Below are 16,829 nucleotides of genomic sequence, written 5' to 3'. Positions count from 1 at the left end.
GCGCCGAGTACAGTCCGGGTATGTCCGAATTTGCACCATTCCGAGAGTTGCCAAACTGTGCTCGTCCCCCCGGCCAAATGTTCCGCTCGCGGTTCTTGTAACCGAGTGACCCACACACCCTGGTGACGAGTGCGGTTCGCGAAAATTCGCGCGCGCGCGCGCGCGGACGCGAATTCCGTTGAGTAAACTCTCGAGCAAACTCTCGAGCAAGTACGTACGAAGGAGCAAATTTAGAGTAGTCACGCGAACCACAGCGAGTCCCTTTGCGAGACGTAGCTACTCGTTTCAAATGAATATCTCTTCGCGCTGTGGTAGCTCCTCCAACACGCTCCTCACTGCCGCGCCAGTAGAATTAGAAATAGAATAGAATATGTGTGTCACATATGTACGCATATGTATGTTTTATTCGCCGAGTCGCACGGGGACCATCAGTCGGATCGTCGAAATTAACTTACGCACGCGTTGCAATGTCATTGTGGAATATCGAATCGTGGAGCGAAGCGTGAAAATCACAGACGAATTGAATCGTTATTTACGCGTAGAGCACATGAAATAAAAGTAAGGAAAATGACAGAAGAAGAGAAGAAAAAGAAAAAAGAAGAAAAGAGGAGCGATATTTTTCGTAAGAATAACTTCGCGCAAGTGCTAAACATTTCCCGCGTGTTGTCTAGGTCGCGCGCCGAGGGCAATTTTTTGCATTAGGGGCTTCGTCGCTTTGTCTCATTTTCGCGCGCGGATGAAGAGTGTAAAGTTGAAAAAAAATGCAGTACATATAGCGGTGGTGGTAGTGGTGGTGTTGACAGCGGCGTTACGTCAAGAGAGAGGATTCCCGACATGGCGTTATGCACGCGTCTTTCCGCTCTGATACGCGGAGAGAGCGCGCGTCCGCGCGACCATTGTTACCCTGACATTCTGGCGAGGGAAGAAAAACGAGAAGAGTGGAGAATATCTGCTGTTTACATACGGAGAGAGATGATGAGTGAGAGTGGAAGGAAGAGAAAAAAAAAGGAGGGGATGTGTGTTGGGTGGATTCCACCAGCGTGGTACCCTCGGGCAATACGCCGTAATTCCGCAACGCGCCTGTCAGATCCGCATGACTTAACGCACACAGAAGGCGCGACGGCACTGCAGAGATGACTTTATACGAGTCAAACGAGAAACGGAGATCGCTCGTGTCGTCGAAAGGAAAAGAAAGCAGTGTATCGAGAAAAATGCGCAAATATATATGTCAATCGTGTAATATAATATTTGTTCTGATTGTGAGTTAGAGAGAGAAAAATACTTTCTAAAAATACATTCCATTATAAAATTTCATCATCTTTATGAACTTGTTTTCCTTTCTATATATATCTATTTCCTATTTTTCTTTTCTTTCGAGTTATCTACTCTGTATTACAATTTCCGAGCTGGTTTTAACACAATTTAAATCTCTATTAATATACATATATATTATCTTTTCTTTTATTAATCTGTATATATTATACTAAAAATTATACTAATCATTTTTTAAAACAAAAATATGAGAAAAGAATGACAATATATATCTAATTAGATAGCTAATCTCAATTTGCATCATTCATAAAACGATCTTTTCCTTTTTCTTCGGATGAAATATATTGACAGGTTGCGCATAATATCGACAGTAAAAGTAATATTCTTCTGCAAACAAAAAAACTCATTTAATTTTTATATAGCTTAGTTTGTGAAAAAAGTACCGGAAAAATCTGACATCGTGCTACACATCCGCGTTACTGTACATGTTTGCACGAAAAAGCAAACACAATCAACTTCTGACATCGTTAAGAAACAGCTGATACATGGATTCTATAAATAAAATGTTCTCGAAAATCTTTAAAATTAATTAATTCAAGATACGGCTTATTTAATCATATCAAATCATCAGATCACTTGTGAGAGAAAAATATTTCTATAATTTAAAATATATTTCATATAAAAAATTTGACAATTTTTAAAAGAGATTTGATAGATGAAGCCCTAATAGTTTTAGTATCAGTCTCTGTAAAAAGAATAGAGCAACATTCCGAATTAAAATAAAACGATCGATGTTAATTAAGCGGGCGCAATAGAAAAAGAATTTCACGAAGACGTCTGATCTTTGCATATCGGAGATCTTGGAGTTAAAGATTACCTCGGCATTGCAAAGTAAAGAGAACAAAATATAAGAAAGAACAGGCGACAAAAGAAGAATGACAGTAGTCGGCGAAACAAGCGATCTTTTTGTCGGGAAGGACTTACAGCCCGCTAGTCACATTGTAGGATTCTGTAGCCTAGAGTTTGTGTAAGGTCTGGCATCTGCATGATAGCACGGAAACCATTTACAAAATGAGAAAAAGGAAGAACGAGAAAGAAAAAAAAAACGAAAGTATAATTTTCGGAGAAGAATTGTGTCCTTATTTTAATTGTCCTCTCAAAAAAAATGTTTCAAGATTGCAAAAATTGTTTAGATAAAATATAAAAATTCCATATCTTTTCGATTACACATTAACTAAATATTTATATATTGGGTGATCTGCATTTATAGATAGATAACTTATTATCGAAGATATAAATATAAGAGAAAGATATAAGGAAGGTTAAAATATCTCAAAGTTTAACAGGAAATATTTGCTAATGTCTGAAAGCCCAATTAGATTTTGAAACAAAGATAGTTCGCATTTAATTATATCAATAACATTCTATTCCCGAATATTCGCGGCAATTTCTTCCGACATTACTTAAATATTAAAGAGGCTCTCCATCAACGACGCAATAATGCTTAAAAAATTAAAAAATTAATCGCGTAATTCCTGACAAAAAAAAAAAAAAAATGCGACAAAGAAACGGAAGAAGAAAGCAGACGCCTTTCGCCCTGTCGCGCCGCATCGTGCCACCGTTCATTTTTCCGCGAGAGAAGCGAAAAGAGGCTAAGGGTAATTAATTAATCCAGATGAAGGTACACCCAAGAACTTCCGTCTCACCCTACTCTTTATTATCCGGTCGAAACAATGGCAAGTGTGCCCTCGAGGGTCCCGAGAAATATTCGGGCGATTCCTCGCAATGCGAACATAGCACACGGCGTCGTTTGTCGTGGATTTGCATGGAGTTCGAGAGAAGTTTTCAAATAAATACGGGGAATACGCGGGCAAGAAAACGGCAGCAATTAATGGAACTTTTCCATTTCCGTTTCTCATCGCTCGTCTGCGGAAGTCGAGCTCGCGACTTCGCTCTTCGTACATCTCGCAAAAACACGAAACCCCGGACGATCGCGAGAAGCGATTTGCTGTTGAATAATTCCCTAATTATGGTGTAAGAAATGTGCAAGTTACAAGAGTTAATTTCTGTCCTCCATTGTGATCGTGTAACGATAAAATTATTCCCATGTTTTTTTTTTTTTTTAATTATAACCTGAAATGACAGTTAATAAATCTTGAAATTACTTTTAAATTATTATTAATGCAAAAGACATAGAAATGAGAATGCCATTATTTTCTGCACTGTCTCTTCTAAATTTAAGGGAACTTCCATGCATATTTTATTCTACCATCAACTCATATCATATAATTCTCCCATTATTAGATTGATTTTTTTCTTCAAATATACGATTTAACTATTTATACATTTTCATCCCCATTATTCCGTTATAATGGCGCATTCACAGATCTAATCCATTCGTCAATAATTAAAAGAGAATTTCTACTAATAAGTTATTTCCTGATTATATCCTTTTTAAAACATTGATGAAAATGTTCGAACAATAAACGTAACTGAATATAGCTCAGAATTCAAGAGAAGCACTTCCATCATAATTTAAGTTATAAATAAAAGAAATTGCCTCCTAAAAAAATGTATAACTATAAAATTGGTATTTTGAAAAAATAATAAAAGATTCAATCAATATTTAAAAAAATTACATATAAAAATTTAATCTGAAAAATATTAAAATAAAATTTTGAGAATAAAGTCAAACACATGCAAAAAGCACGATAAATAATGAGTAGAATCGTGTGATATATTATACATATTTATATATGCTTTTCTTGAATATTTTAATTATCGGATACGCGATTAATAAAATAATGATCAAAATCTTGCGTAATCAAAATTCTTTAACGAGCTGACACGTCTATGCAAATCGCGCGCAGCACCGACGAGATTATGGTACATATGAGACCGCACTGCCATCAGCAACACATGGAGCAGCAGAGACATTTCATACAAAATTTCAATCTTATCGTCGACCGTGAGAACATTTCTCGTATTCTTTTACCATCATACACTGAGAAAAGGTATCGCTCTTACGACTCTCTTATGTGAGTTCCATGAATGATAGCACATAATGACACACTCGGGATAAAAATAACGGTGAGATAGCAGAGAAAGTACCTCACACACGAATTTATTTTCTTTACATATGTATCATCCATGTTTATTTAAATCGCGCTTTTATAATATGTTATGTTTAATTAAAATTAAGTGATACTTAACTATATATTTAATTATTTAAACGTTTAGTATTATTGGAATTAAATTTACTAAATTATTAAGATGTCCTCCTTTTTAGACACAATAAATTGTGCTTTTAATACATCGAATACATTAAATATACATCAGAGTATTCGAGTATTCAAAAATCAATGGTCTGTATTAAATAAGTTAGCGATAGAGAGAGAAGAGAGAAAAAATAAAATATATATGGAATATTCCTTTAACATAGAAGAGATAATATATAAAATGACGATGTTCTCGTTTCTATTCTTTCTGCGAATTAATAATAATTTAAAAGTAATTTCAAGATATACTAGCAATAATTTTATATCAAAGTTGATCGATAAAGCAAGCCACAATAATGTTAAAATTTGTAATAATGTAAAATATGTATACATTATCGCCTAAAATTTTTAGAAAATTCTTCGTGGCTCATTTATTTTTAAAATATTAATTACCGATATTGTGCCACTGATAAGTTTGATAAAATATGTACGTAAAACAGATGACCGAATATATTTTATTATTTTATCATTAATTTCTCATCAGAATTTTTATTATTTCTCAGGCTGATTACGACTAATAAGATGCAAAACACAGAAATAATTTTATCGTTATAATACAAGACTGGACAGAGATTAACTCTTGTTTGCAGCTAACATTTCTTATCTTATAAATATGCATGCAATCTATCATTTAATGTATCATTGACAGCGATCAGTTATTTCCACATACGGATGATTACGAACGCGACACCCACGCGCTCGCAGCGGCATTCCAAGCTTTCTTAACGTTGAACTCACCCACGACAGTAACCTACACACGACGCGCTACTTCGCCGAGGATCATGCATAAGCATTCACCGAATTACATCGGCATCCAATCAGAACTCCTCCGTAGCGGATGCGGCGAACTCAAACCCCGAGCCTGATCGATCCCTCTCTCCCAAGTTTCTCCAAGACCGTCAACTCCCGTCGAAACTTCAGGCAACTCCGAGCGGAGTCGGATTCCTCTCTGGTAAGGCTCTTTCAACAGGTACTTCTCGCCTTTTTGCGTGCGAGATCATCTCGCGGATTACAACGGAATTGTGGCGCGACGGCATTCGAAGTAAAACGCCATTGAATTGATTCGCCACATCGCGCGCGAGCGCGTTATAGTAAAACTGATTGAATTATCTCGATATCTCTGTCAAAGAAGAGGCCTTTATCTACGATAAGCGATACGCTTGATAAATCGCGATAGAGCAAGTCGCGATAATGTGAAAACGTGCAATGTAAATCATTCGTACATTATCGTCTGAAATTTTTAGAAAATTTTTCATGGCTCGTTTATTATGTTTAAAATATTAATTATCGACTTAATTGCGCCACTGATAAGTTTAATCAAATATGTACGTAGGATAGGCACAATTTTTTAAAAAAGTTTTATTATTTGATCATTAAATTTCTCATCAAAATTCTTATTATTTCTCAGGCTGATACCAGTAATAAGAGATGCAAATGAGAAAAGTAATAAATATATTTGCAAGAAGGAATCGGATCTATCAACCCGCATACAAAATTACAAAGTTCTTGCAAAGTCAAGCCGAAATTTCGCAGCACCGCACGCGTTTACGTCCGTAGATGAGTTATTACGTAGGTGAATAATATAGCGAATTCGCTGAGTATTATTTCCATACGTAAGTACGTATCTCGTATCTCTCGCACTTCGTACACCGTAACATATAATGATATTATTACCGGCTCCCCCTAAGACAGGCGAGAATATACGAATTAAAGTAGAACACGCGACGAAGCGATTCAAGCGCGTTTCGACGACGCGAGAACAATCGTGGGCGATCGTGCGTTTTTATGACAATAGAATTACGCCCACGCGTGCGTACACCTTCGTGGTACATCGCGTGTGTACGTACATACGCGGAATGGAGAAGAGCGTAGGAATTTCTAAATTATTGTTTGACATTCTAATGGGATGTACGCGAAGGCATTTAATTAAACGGACATTATAATGAAGAGAGTAGGAGCGCGAGTTTGTTGACGGCCGTTGAGCTGTCCGCTTCATTGCTGACCGTGTCGTGTCACTTTAACGTTTTGCACTGGAAAGAGAGTATGTACGTCCGTTTGCATTACACTTCGCGGTAATGCTTCCGATGTATGTATCTACCCCTCCTCCCCCCCCCTCTCCCTCCTCTACACGTCTCTATTCATAGGGACGCTTAACACGCGGCCTCTTTCCCCGGCATACACATTGTACGTACGAATACGTACGTAAAACATCGCGCCTGAAATTAATGTATCGAAACGCGAAATATTGTCGTGCTTTCGATGTTCCATGGTGCGAAGCAATCGAGATAATGATATTGATTAGCTTTTAGGTCTAATCATTCTCAATGGACGTGCATAAAAATGGCGAATGTCTAACGTAAATTAAACGTGTATGAGAAATGACAGTTATATGAACAAGTGGAAGTTTTTGAGTAGTTTTAAAAAATTGATAGTTTAATTTTTTACACGTATAGATGATGAAAAAGTAATAAATATGCTCTGGAGAGTTCAAGTGTATCGGCAGAAAATCGCAACGATAGAGCAAGAATTTATGTATATTCGCGATTCCGGATTAGAGAGATGTGTACGCAAACAGTTAGGTGCATACATGCGCTTAATGTGAGAGCGCGAGCGTAAACATTATGCAGCTTTATGTAAATTTCCACGGGACGAACTTGTCTTTTACGAAATAAAACATATCTTGAAAGTAAATAAATCCTAATTCCCTCACATTCCGCATTCAAAGCGTGCGCTTAAAGGCATTAAAAAGTAAAAAACTATTTTTTTTTCTTCTTAGTTATGTTTTTGTTAATTTAAATAGATATTCTTTAATGATATATGCAACATTTTTTTTGTGCCTTCTCCTTTTCAATTATTGAATATGTTTAATATCTTTAAAAAGAGATACGAAAAATGTTAAAAATCCCCGAAAAGAATTAACTTTATGTATTTATATATAAAATTATATATAATAACATATATAACTGTATATGATCATATCACGTCAAATTTTAAATTTAATTATATATGAATATATGATCTTATGTAATCACACAAGTTCATTTTTTTTTCTCAGGAATATAAACAATCACATAATGCAGTTTATTTTATTTTATTTTTTTTTTCTAATTTTACTTCTCTGCGTCCCTTTCAACGCATCTGATTCTCATCTCTCATTAGCGACATAAACAAAAATTGAAAAGATAGCGTATTCAGTCAGTTTGAGAGCGCATGATCGATAAGTGCAATTCGTAAATATTAGATATATCGCTTGCGTTTAAAGGCTCCCGGCAGCAATTATTATGCTGTGTCGATCGACCCATGCGTTTCCGCTGAATTAATTGCCCCTAAACGGGACCAAGCTAGGGGCGATAGAGGTTTGCGGGATGAGCGAGCTTCGGGGCGCGATTAAATCACGCTCGTTAAATCGAAGCGGACGGCGCTCCCCGGGTGCCGCAAAAATTGGTAGGTCGTTTATTTCAGTCGACTCTAAAATCGGCACTATATGACGGCAGACGGAGCGATGAAAAATTAATGAGCCTACTGGTTGCCACGAACAAAAAGAACATAAAAGTGGCGGATATCCGCGAATACCGGAGAACGATGACGGTTCTTTGCGAGTTCGATGCATCGAACCTTTTTCCTTGCTCTTTTTACGCGTCTGACCGCGATGAAATTAAAGCGACTGCCATCCGGCGCGAGAAATTCTCCATCGACAGTCACCTTCGGTATTCAACGCGTCTGCGACATCTGTATTAAAATTAACCCACGTATCGTGGGCTCATAGGAATTTCTCGCGAGCACTGCAACGTCCCGATGACATTAATTATAAATTCTGCGACATAAACCTTCTCCCCTTTTGCATAATAAATTCATTCGAATTTCAATTCCTCCCCCTCTCTCTCTCTCTCTCTCTCTCTCTCTCTCTCTCTCTTTCTTTTTCTCTTTGGTCATATCTGAAAACAATTAATTTATAACCGAATTCTCGGAATTTCGTTATATCATCCTAAGAAACCTTCCATTCATTTTCCGGAAAATTTATGTTTTTTTGTTCCACCGATGGCGGAACAAGTGAATAACTTTCGACTCGATTCCCGATGAAGTGGCGAGCTCGATAACAAATTGGCGGACTTCATCGCGGAATTCGCTCGATAGAAAATTTTTAATGAAAGTTACTAGGAAGGATACGAAAGTTAGGGAGGAGCCAACGAAGCGAGAAGAGTCTCCGGTAATCTCTGACATCTTGTTACAGCTTGGTGTAAGAGAAGCGGAGGAGAGAGACTGGCGAACGGCCGCGGCGCGACCTCCTCGTTCAATTAAAGCGTCAGCGTCCGCGGAAAACTTTTATATGAATGGTTTTCATTACGTCGCGGACTTATTAAGGGCGTTCTTCGCTCGGAGCATTAATATCCTCGTCGCAACGAGTTTTGTTATCAAGCGCGACCATTCAAGCCGCGGTGCACCGGAATATATATACACACATACGCGCGCGCACACACACACACACAAAAGCACGGTACTATTTTAACATCGGCATGATTTGAAATCTACACAATCCCTAAAATTTTTTTTTTTTTTTATACATACCATTCGCTGCTCGTGGTTCGCTCCAATTAGAGAGTTTTTGGTTCCTGAATAAGATAAAAGCCTCGATGTTCGCTCTCGTACGTTCGCCAGTCAATTAATTCGATCTGAAAAGAAAAAAAAAATCATATTGTGACACAGAGATTTTTATTACAAAATTTTTATTATATTGAATGGAAATGTGCCGTTGTCGGTTTATCGCGCATCGCCGGTAATGTTTTGTTCCGATTAAAAGACGGAAATAATTCGTAGCCGTGAGCGATATTAAAAGGTTAGCAACAATAGTCGTAGGTAATTTGCTATTCAAAGTCACGCTGTGCGCAAAAATGTATTCTCGCGTAATGATGTATGCATCACGCACGTAATCGTACATCGTTGGTTACACGAGCACATCGCTGCACGTTCGGCTAAACCGATGATAAAATAAATCGTGACAAATTGCCAGCGAGATGTGGCAGTCTCGCGTCACGCAATTGCATCGGCGACAAGCGATGTTTCACCGAGTTAAAGAATAAAAAAATGACGACAGAGAAAGAGGAGGAAAGAGGTAAAACGCGCGAAAATACATCGATTGGACGATTAAACGCGCGATTTAACATGAATAAATATTTATTTATTGCATTTATTAATTATACATCCCTATCTTTTTAATAATAAAATATAAAATATGTAAAGTTATGCGCAAGATTAATGTTGCTCGTTTCTCAAAATATAATAATATATTTTGCATAAATACATGTAGTTTAAGCAAGGACAATTAATAAAAATAATGTCGCCATCTCCACCTTCTTCCCGCAATTCTTCTACAATAAAGCAAATGTAAAAAGAAAGACAAACGACACCAGAATTATGTCTGCGCGACACGCGAAAGTAATTCTTGTGGCGGGTGACTTCCTAATTTCGCAGAGTTCAGCCTCCGCGGACTTTCCGGCTGTGATGAAAAATTGCGCTTGCGCATGTTCCATCTCTTAAGTACATCCGAGAAGCTGATTCTCCGAGTACTAACATCGGTGCTTGCAACGTGCTTGTTCCTGGCCATAGTTTCTCGTCAGACTTTTACAATTTCGCATTCGTAAGGAAAACAAAGGAGAGAATGACTAGGAGGAGAAAAATGAGGGAGGGATATAGAGGGTAAAACAAATGAAGATGAAGATGGAAAAAAGAAATGTGCTAATAAAAGTAATAAAAATATCGTTGAAACGACAAATAATATACGCGAGAAATATATCCTCAATAATAACAATACATTGCGAGGGAACAATTATGAAATATAAATGCATCTCTCTCTCTCTCTCTCTCTCTCTCTCTCTCTCTCTGCCTATTCCTTTCACCGTATTCCTTTCATATGGTCCAACGAGGCGAAAGGCAAACCTTCGAGCGCACGGAAATGGACCACTGAGTGCGCTCGGGCTTCGCATTAATGCATCACTAAGTAACTCGCGGTAATGAGCGAGTGGTTGCTGGCAAGTATCTGGTAAGTACGGAAGCAAGTAACGAATACACGTCCTTTGCGATTCGACTTCCTTTCTGTACTCGAGTGTAAAATGATAGCCTTAAGTTATCTCTGCTTTCATGGAAATGTTCTTACACTCAATTACACAGTTGCATTTATGCAAGTGTATATATATTATCATTTATACGAAAACAAACTTTCATATCGCGAACAAAATTTCGAATTAAAGACAAATATCTTGGCACAAGTAATAGACTGCCGGAAAATCCGGTAAGTCGTTTTCGCTAAGTACTAAAACACAGATTCAACAAGACCATTAACGAGCAACAATGTGTATGTTGTTTGTTTGCCGACGAAATTGTACGGCGCCTTAGTCGCCTACACAAGTAGACTCGTTACAATGTTCTACGGCAGTTAACTTCTCGTTAATTAAATGTTAGATGTTTCAAAAGAAGTCTTGACGGGAATCCAAATAGGAAGACATGCATGCGTATAGCATCAAAAATAAATTTACAAAATCTCAATATATTTAAAGATACACGGCATGTATTATCCTGTAGGATAACAGAATTTTTCATGCCATTTCTGTCATTAAGCAACCCGTTAATTAAACGAATCAAACCACCGTAAATTCGCGTGCTCTGAAACGTCAAAGCCGACAGATCGTGTCTTTTGTCAAATTTATGTGGAATAAATGATACCAGTTTTTTTTTCTCACCTTTGATTTTATTTGTAGAAAATAAAGCTACTCGGAATATTAATACAAAATTGCGATACCTCTTCACTTTTAAAGATCTCGTTAGATTACAAATTTACGTCAATATCAATTAAACGAGAAGATTGCGCGAGCTTTTTAAAAATTGGACGGAAGATTCTGAAAAAAATAAGCAATTTGCATCTTATACAATATATTTACTGCACGCAGAGCAATCCCACACATGCCCATCTTATTACGCGCTCCCGTTTCCCTTTACTTTCTATGTGCCGGTACGAGCTAGCAATGCGCAAATTCGTGCCGCAATTTCGCCGTAATTTAATTTAACGCGGCATCGTCCGAGCAAACTTTCTCGCTTCCTAAATCCCCCGAGTAGGAGAGCTTGCTCCCGCCGGGTTAAAGCGGGCACAAGCGGATGGATTTTTATCGCCCTCTCCCCCTCCCCTCTCATCCATCGTACCAACGGTCTCTGTCACGCTCTAATTTACAGGCTGATTTTTGGCGAAATTGTGAAATTGCAGTTGGCAAACGAAGAGAAAGATGCGATTGCACGAGGCGGAAGCTTCATTTCGTATTTGGTGGGGGGGAAGGGGGGCAAACATATTCGCTGGATTCAATTAGAGTGTAAACTACTTCCTGGATTGAAACCTCAATATAAATTCTAGCCGGTTACGCGATAATCCTACATTATTATCGTTATTATTATTGTTGGGAAAATAAATTACTGAATGACGTACTGCTTCATCCTATACATATACAGAGTTTATTCGCTTATTCGACCTTCCTATAAAATAATTCTAAAATAATTCTAAAATACTACCGAGAGAGGAGAATCACGAAAAACAATTTTTATACATATAAATCATATTTTTGACATTGGTTATTCTTGACATTTCACGCCACTAGTTTCAGCACTCCATATTTTTCTGTATCGCAGTGTCTCGTTGAATTGTTTGATAGCGGATTTGTGGAGCTCTCTCAGTCGCGTTTCGCGCACGATCCTAGTAATTTGTTGCAGCGATGCATTCAACGCTGCGGATCGAAAGGATTAAGTGCATCTATGGATATACAAACGGAAGCGAAAACGGCATGTTGTGTTAGTAACGTGCGATCTTTTCAGTCATCATCTATATCTGTAAGATGCGACCGATAAATCATATATCGCAATAGTAATGGAGTGCAGCAGCCATCCATTTTTAAAAGTACGTACGTCTATTAAGAGCTCAATGACGAGTCTATAATTCTTTAAACTGGACATTTTCCCATTCGCAAGTGGTTATGTCTACATGATTGATAAGATATATAAGACGTTTCAGATTTTCTACAGAACAGTTATCGATTCAACGATGATTATTATTATCACTTCTATTACATTTCCAGAAATATTGATTATAACATCAGAAATGTGAGCCAAATGACATTTGTCATTTAAAATAATAGATTGAAAACGGATGTCACAATAGCGCAATATCGACATCATCCAAAAAAGAAGCAATTATTTTGCAACAATATATATCAAGAAATAAATCGAAAAGAAATATAAGTAATAATTAATATAATTAAAACATATTTTTGTTCAATTGTTTATTTAAATATTAAAATGTTAAATATTAAAAAATTTTAAATATATATTTTGAAAAAAAGGTATAATCGTGTCTGTGTGTGTGTGTATTTAAAATATTCGCAAAAAAATATGTATTCTAATTGTATTTATTTTTGCATAGTATTTAAATTTTTTTATCATTTTAATATCTAACAACAAATAAATTTATCAAAATTTTATGAAGCGCGTTGACTATTAATGATTGCATTGGATGAATTTAAAGAAGGATCCGTTTCCCATTTTCGTGTCATACTGGAAATGTCGTGTCTTGTCTCTTCCGTACGATTACACTAAAGGTATTCGCGTCGCGTGATTTTATGGGTGATACATCGCAAGCACATGAAAGCACCATGAATATTTCGATGCGCATCAAGCAAATGCGCGGAATAGTAGAATAAAATAACGCAAATAAATCCAATCTTTTTTAGAATTTCATAGAGTGTGATTTTTTCTCAATTTTTCAAATCGACAAGTATTTCTTGAGAGAGTGACAGAGAGAAACTAAATTATGTTTTTTATGATACTTAATATTATGTGTATATATTAAAATTATCTCTCTTCAGATGTGTATAAAATTCGAGATACATTTACAATAAATTTAAAAATTATATAAATTAGGAGATAAGTAATTTAATGATAAATTGGTGGATTAACTTTCGTCAATGTTATGTTTCTTCACAATTTGCGCAAACGCTTCGAAAGTTTCGCGGTGTGGAATTACGTCAACGGAATTAACATTCGCCCGATAGACGACCGACGATTTGTCTTTGCGCCATTAAAATTCTTCGAGCAACTCCCAGAAGGAGTTTCCAGTTGAAACATCCTCCAACAACCCGGCTGAAGTAGTCGAGTCCTCGAAATGTCGCAAAAAGTTGGCCGATGTTAATGGCTTGGTACGATTACGTGAACCGCAAAGCAGCAGGAGCGGTAGCCGCGGCGGGAGCGCGGCAAAGAACAAAGTACCGTTATTCCTTGCGCCGAGATGCAGCAGCGATACTCTCGACTCCTGGAGCATCCCATGCTCCACTGTGGACCAAGTTCTCACCGTTGAATTATGCATGATTTTCTGCCCTCGGCCGCGTCGCCGTAGCCGCTAACCACCCGCGTCACCGCCACTTTCGCCGCGCCTTATTTAATAATCGCGGCGAGATCTCTCTGGTATTAGAGAAAGGAACTCTGCGATGCTGAGAGTGAAGGAGTTTACGTGAACTCATATTCCGAATCCCGTCATCTATCCTTCTGGCCAAGATTCGGTAAATTAAAAGAACATATTAAAGTATTTTTTAATTCGCTAATCAAACGTTCTTTGAATTATACAAATTTCAGAGACACATATTTATAATTTTATACTTCTCCATTTTTTCATCTCCTAATTTGAATATTAATCAATATTTATTATTTATATAATTAATTAATATTTAAATTTAAATTTATTTAATCGCACGGAATATTACGATGTCAGCTTGTCAAATATACTTGCATTTCAGTTTCATTTCAATTTTCTTTTTGCAGTCGAGTATCACGACGACGCGAATAAAAAATAAAGAAATTAATATAAACGTCATTCCCACGTGTTTGTACGGAAACGTTCTCATCGCGGGTGTCGCGTCGGAAAGCGCGCATGGACAGAATTTGCGAGAGTGGGCGCCGATGAATATAGCAAATGCTCGCCGATGCGGATACGCTTCGAAGCAGCAGCCGTTAGAAGCGCAAGCTCCGTTGGTGGCTCTCGAAACTTAATCCTTCACATCGTCGTAAGATAACGGCACTCGGCATCGTACAAACTTCATTGTTCACGATGTAAACGCCTGGCGCAACATCGTCGCGTCTGCATTGTTCCGGTACGATTGCGTCCCTCTTTCTCTCTCTCTCTCTCTCTCTCTCTCTCTCTCTCTCTCTCTCTCTCTCTCTCTCTCTCTCTCGGATGACATCGGCGATTTTCGATAAATTAAACCACGGGATCGTCATGGTGGATCGATTAATGGAGCTCTTGAATACGCATCTTTACTTCGCGATGTGATTGCAGGAGATGAGAGTGGTTTACGAGGAATTGAATGGAACAATCTAAATTTTTGTCATTTTTTTCCCCATATGAAACTTATATAAATGAAATGATTTATGTGCAACCTGCTTTTAGTTAAAACATTCGCATTTATGAATTGAATTTTATGTAATGTATTCTAAGAATTATAAAAAGTATCTTTATTGAATAAATTACTTATTTAATATATAATTAAGAAAATTATTCAATTTATTATTTTAATTATAATAATTTTATTAACCATATTCGACCCATAAAGTCTTACATTATTATTTCAAGTAGCGGAAAAATCTTGTAAAGCAAAGGCGCTGTAAGAATTCAAAACAACTGAACTGGAATATGAGATAAGAAAGCATGCAATGAAAATGCTCTTCTCGTAGAGATAAATGATGTCATAGAGAATAAAATATCTTGGAAAATCTAACAAAAATTCAAAAAATCAGAAACAATAAATTATGATAGTATTTCCCTAATAATTTTGTTAAAAAATTAATTGATAAATTAAATAATAATTGATAAATTCAATATTCATGCTAAAAATATGTGTACATTTTTGTTACAAAACACACACAAATAAAGTTTGTAAAGATTTTAAGAAATGTCAGTTTTCTCGAAAAAATGGTATTTTACATTAGAGGCGCAATCGTCCCTCGAAACCTTTGCCGTTAAGAAAAGTCAAAAGTAGAAAAATTCTCTATAATGACATCCGTCCGTTTTTTAGGGATATATGAAAAAAGATCAATTGTGCCTTCACTGCATAAAAAAGATGAATCATTTACGGGCTCTTGTGAAATAAAATTTATATCGACTAAAATTCATGTCTTTCGTTATTTCTCGTCCTATTTCATCTTCCTGTCACTATTTCGTCATGCAAAGTATAATTTAATAAAAAAAATATTAAACTAAAATATAAAACTAAAAATCGTTCTGTTAGATTAACAAAAAAAAACATTACTGTTTAATTTTTACTCATATCAGTCAAGAATTTATTAATCGTTAATATTTGTAGCAGTCTTATAAAAGAAATGACTTTTTTTTAAATGCTTTATTGGCCTAAATCTTGGTAAAGATGTTAAGATTTTCAAAAAGTCATTTTGAAAAAAAAGGGAGCGAGAGAGACAGGAGGAGATCAATTCCGCGATTCGCGAGCATCATGACGATTCGTGTTTCCCGTTATCTTTCGTACACGCGATGCATGCAAGCCGCAAGCCAAACGCAAAGTTTTCGCAATAAGCCCCGAGAATCACATATAGTAGACACGGCGCGTATATCCGCAGGTTTTTCAACGCGTCTATTTGTCCGAAAAAAATCCGCTTGGAGTAGATGCGCCGCGAGATATAAAATTTACTCTTCGGATTTACGACGATAGAGAAAATAAATAAAAAAAGGTAAAAAAAAAAAAGAAAAAAAAAACAAAGATATTCGCGCAATGAAGATATATGCGTGGATGCCATGAGGCAGGAGTGCATGTATATATGGATCAGAGAAAACGGTCGTTTTTGTCAACGAAAATAAAAAACGTTTCCCAGTTTCAGCGTAGGAGATGCTGGAGGCAGAAACAATTTTCGATTCGGCGCATGCGAAAATTCATATCGCCGTGTTGAAAGGGGGCAGAGAGACACCGGATGGTCTCGAAAGAGAGAGTGGGAGAAAAAAGAGAAAAAAGAAAAGGACAAAAAGAGACAGAGAGAGAGAGAGAGAGAGAGAGAGAGAGATGCACGCGCAGAACGGCGAATCGACATGTTTGCAAATGTTCGACGCGTGGCCGCGACGCCGTGATGGATGAAAAAAATTGCCTATTTCAACGTCCAGCATTTTCCCAAGCGCGTCCCCCGTCCCCCGCCCGGTAATCTAAATTGCGGCTTGCATGCCGACGAAATATTTCCGATGCGTGTACGATGACC

The 16,829-nt window shown here is 37.0% G+C and overlaps 1 protein-coding gene across 4 annotated transcripts in view; it reads right to left on the bottom strand.

Moving 5' to 3' along the window:
• Window positions 1-16,829, bottom strand: part of LOC126857267 (putative polypeptide N-acetylgalactosaminyltransferase 9) — a 188,151-nt gene that overhangs the window by 73,812 nt on the left and 97,510 nt on the right. For all 4 annotated transcript variants that reach the window (XM_050606505.1, XM_050606508.1, XM_050606506.1 and 1 more), the window contains one exon: window positions 9,117-9,220. The gene's annotated coding sequence lies outside the window, so the exon portion shown is untranslated. The remainder of the gene's footprint in view (window positions 1-9,116; window positions 9,221-16,829) is intronic.

The sequence above is a fragment of the Cataglyphis hispanica genome, chromosome 21 (assembly GCF_021464435.1).
Source record: "Cataglyphis hispanica isolate Lineage 1 chromosome 21, ULB_Chis1_1.0, whole genome shotgun sequence".
In the NCBI taxonomy this organism is placed as follows: Eukaryota; Metazoa; Arthropoda; class Insecta; order Hymenoptera; family Formicidae; genus Cataglyphis; species Cataglyphis hispanica.
Note: the sequence above shows the minus strand (reverse complement) of the source record. Positions and strands in the feature narration are given on the sequence as shown.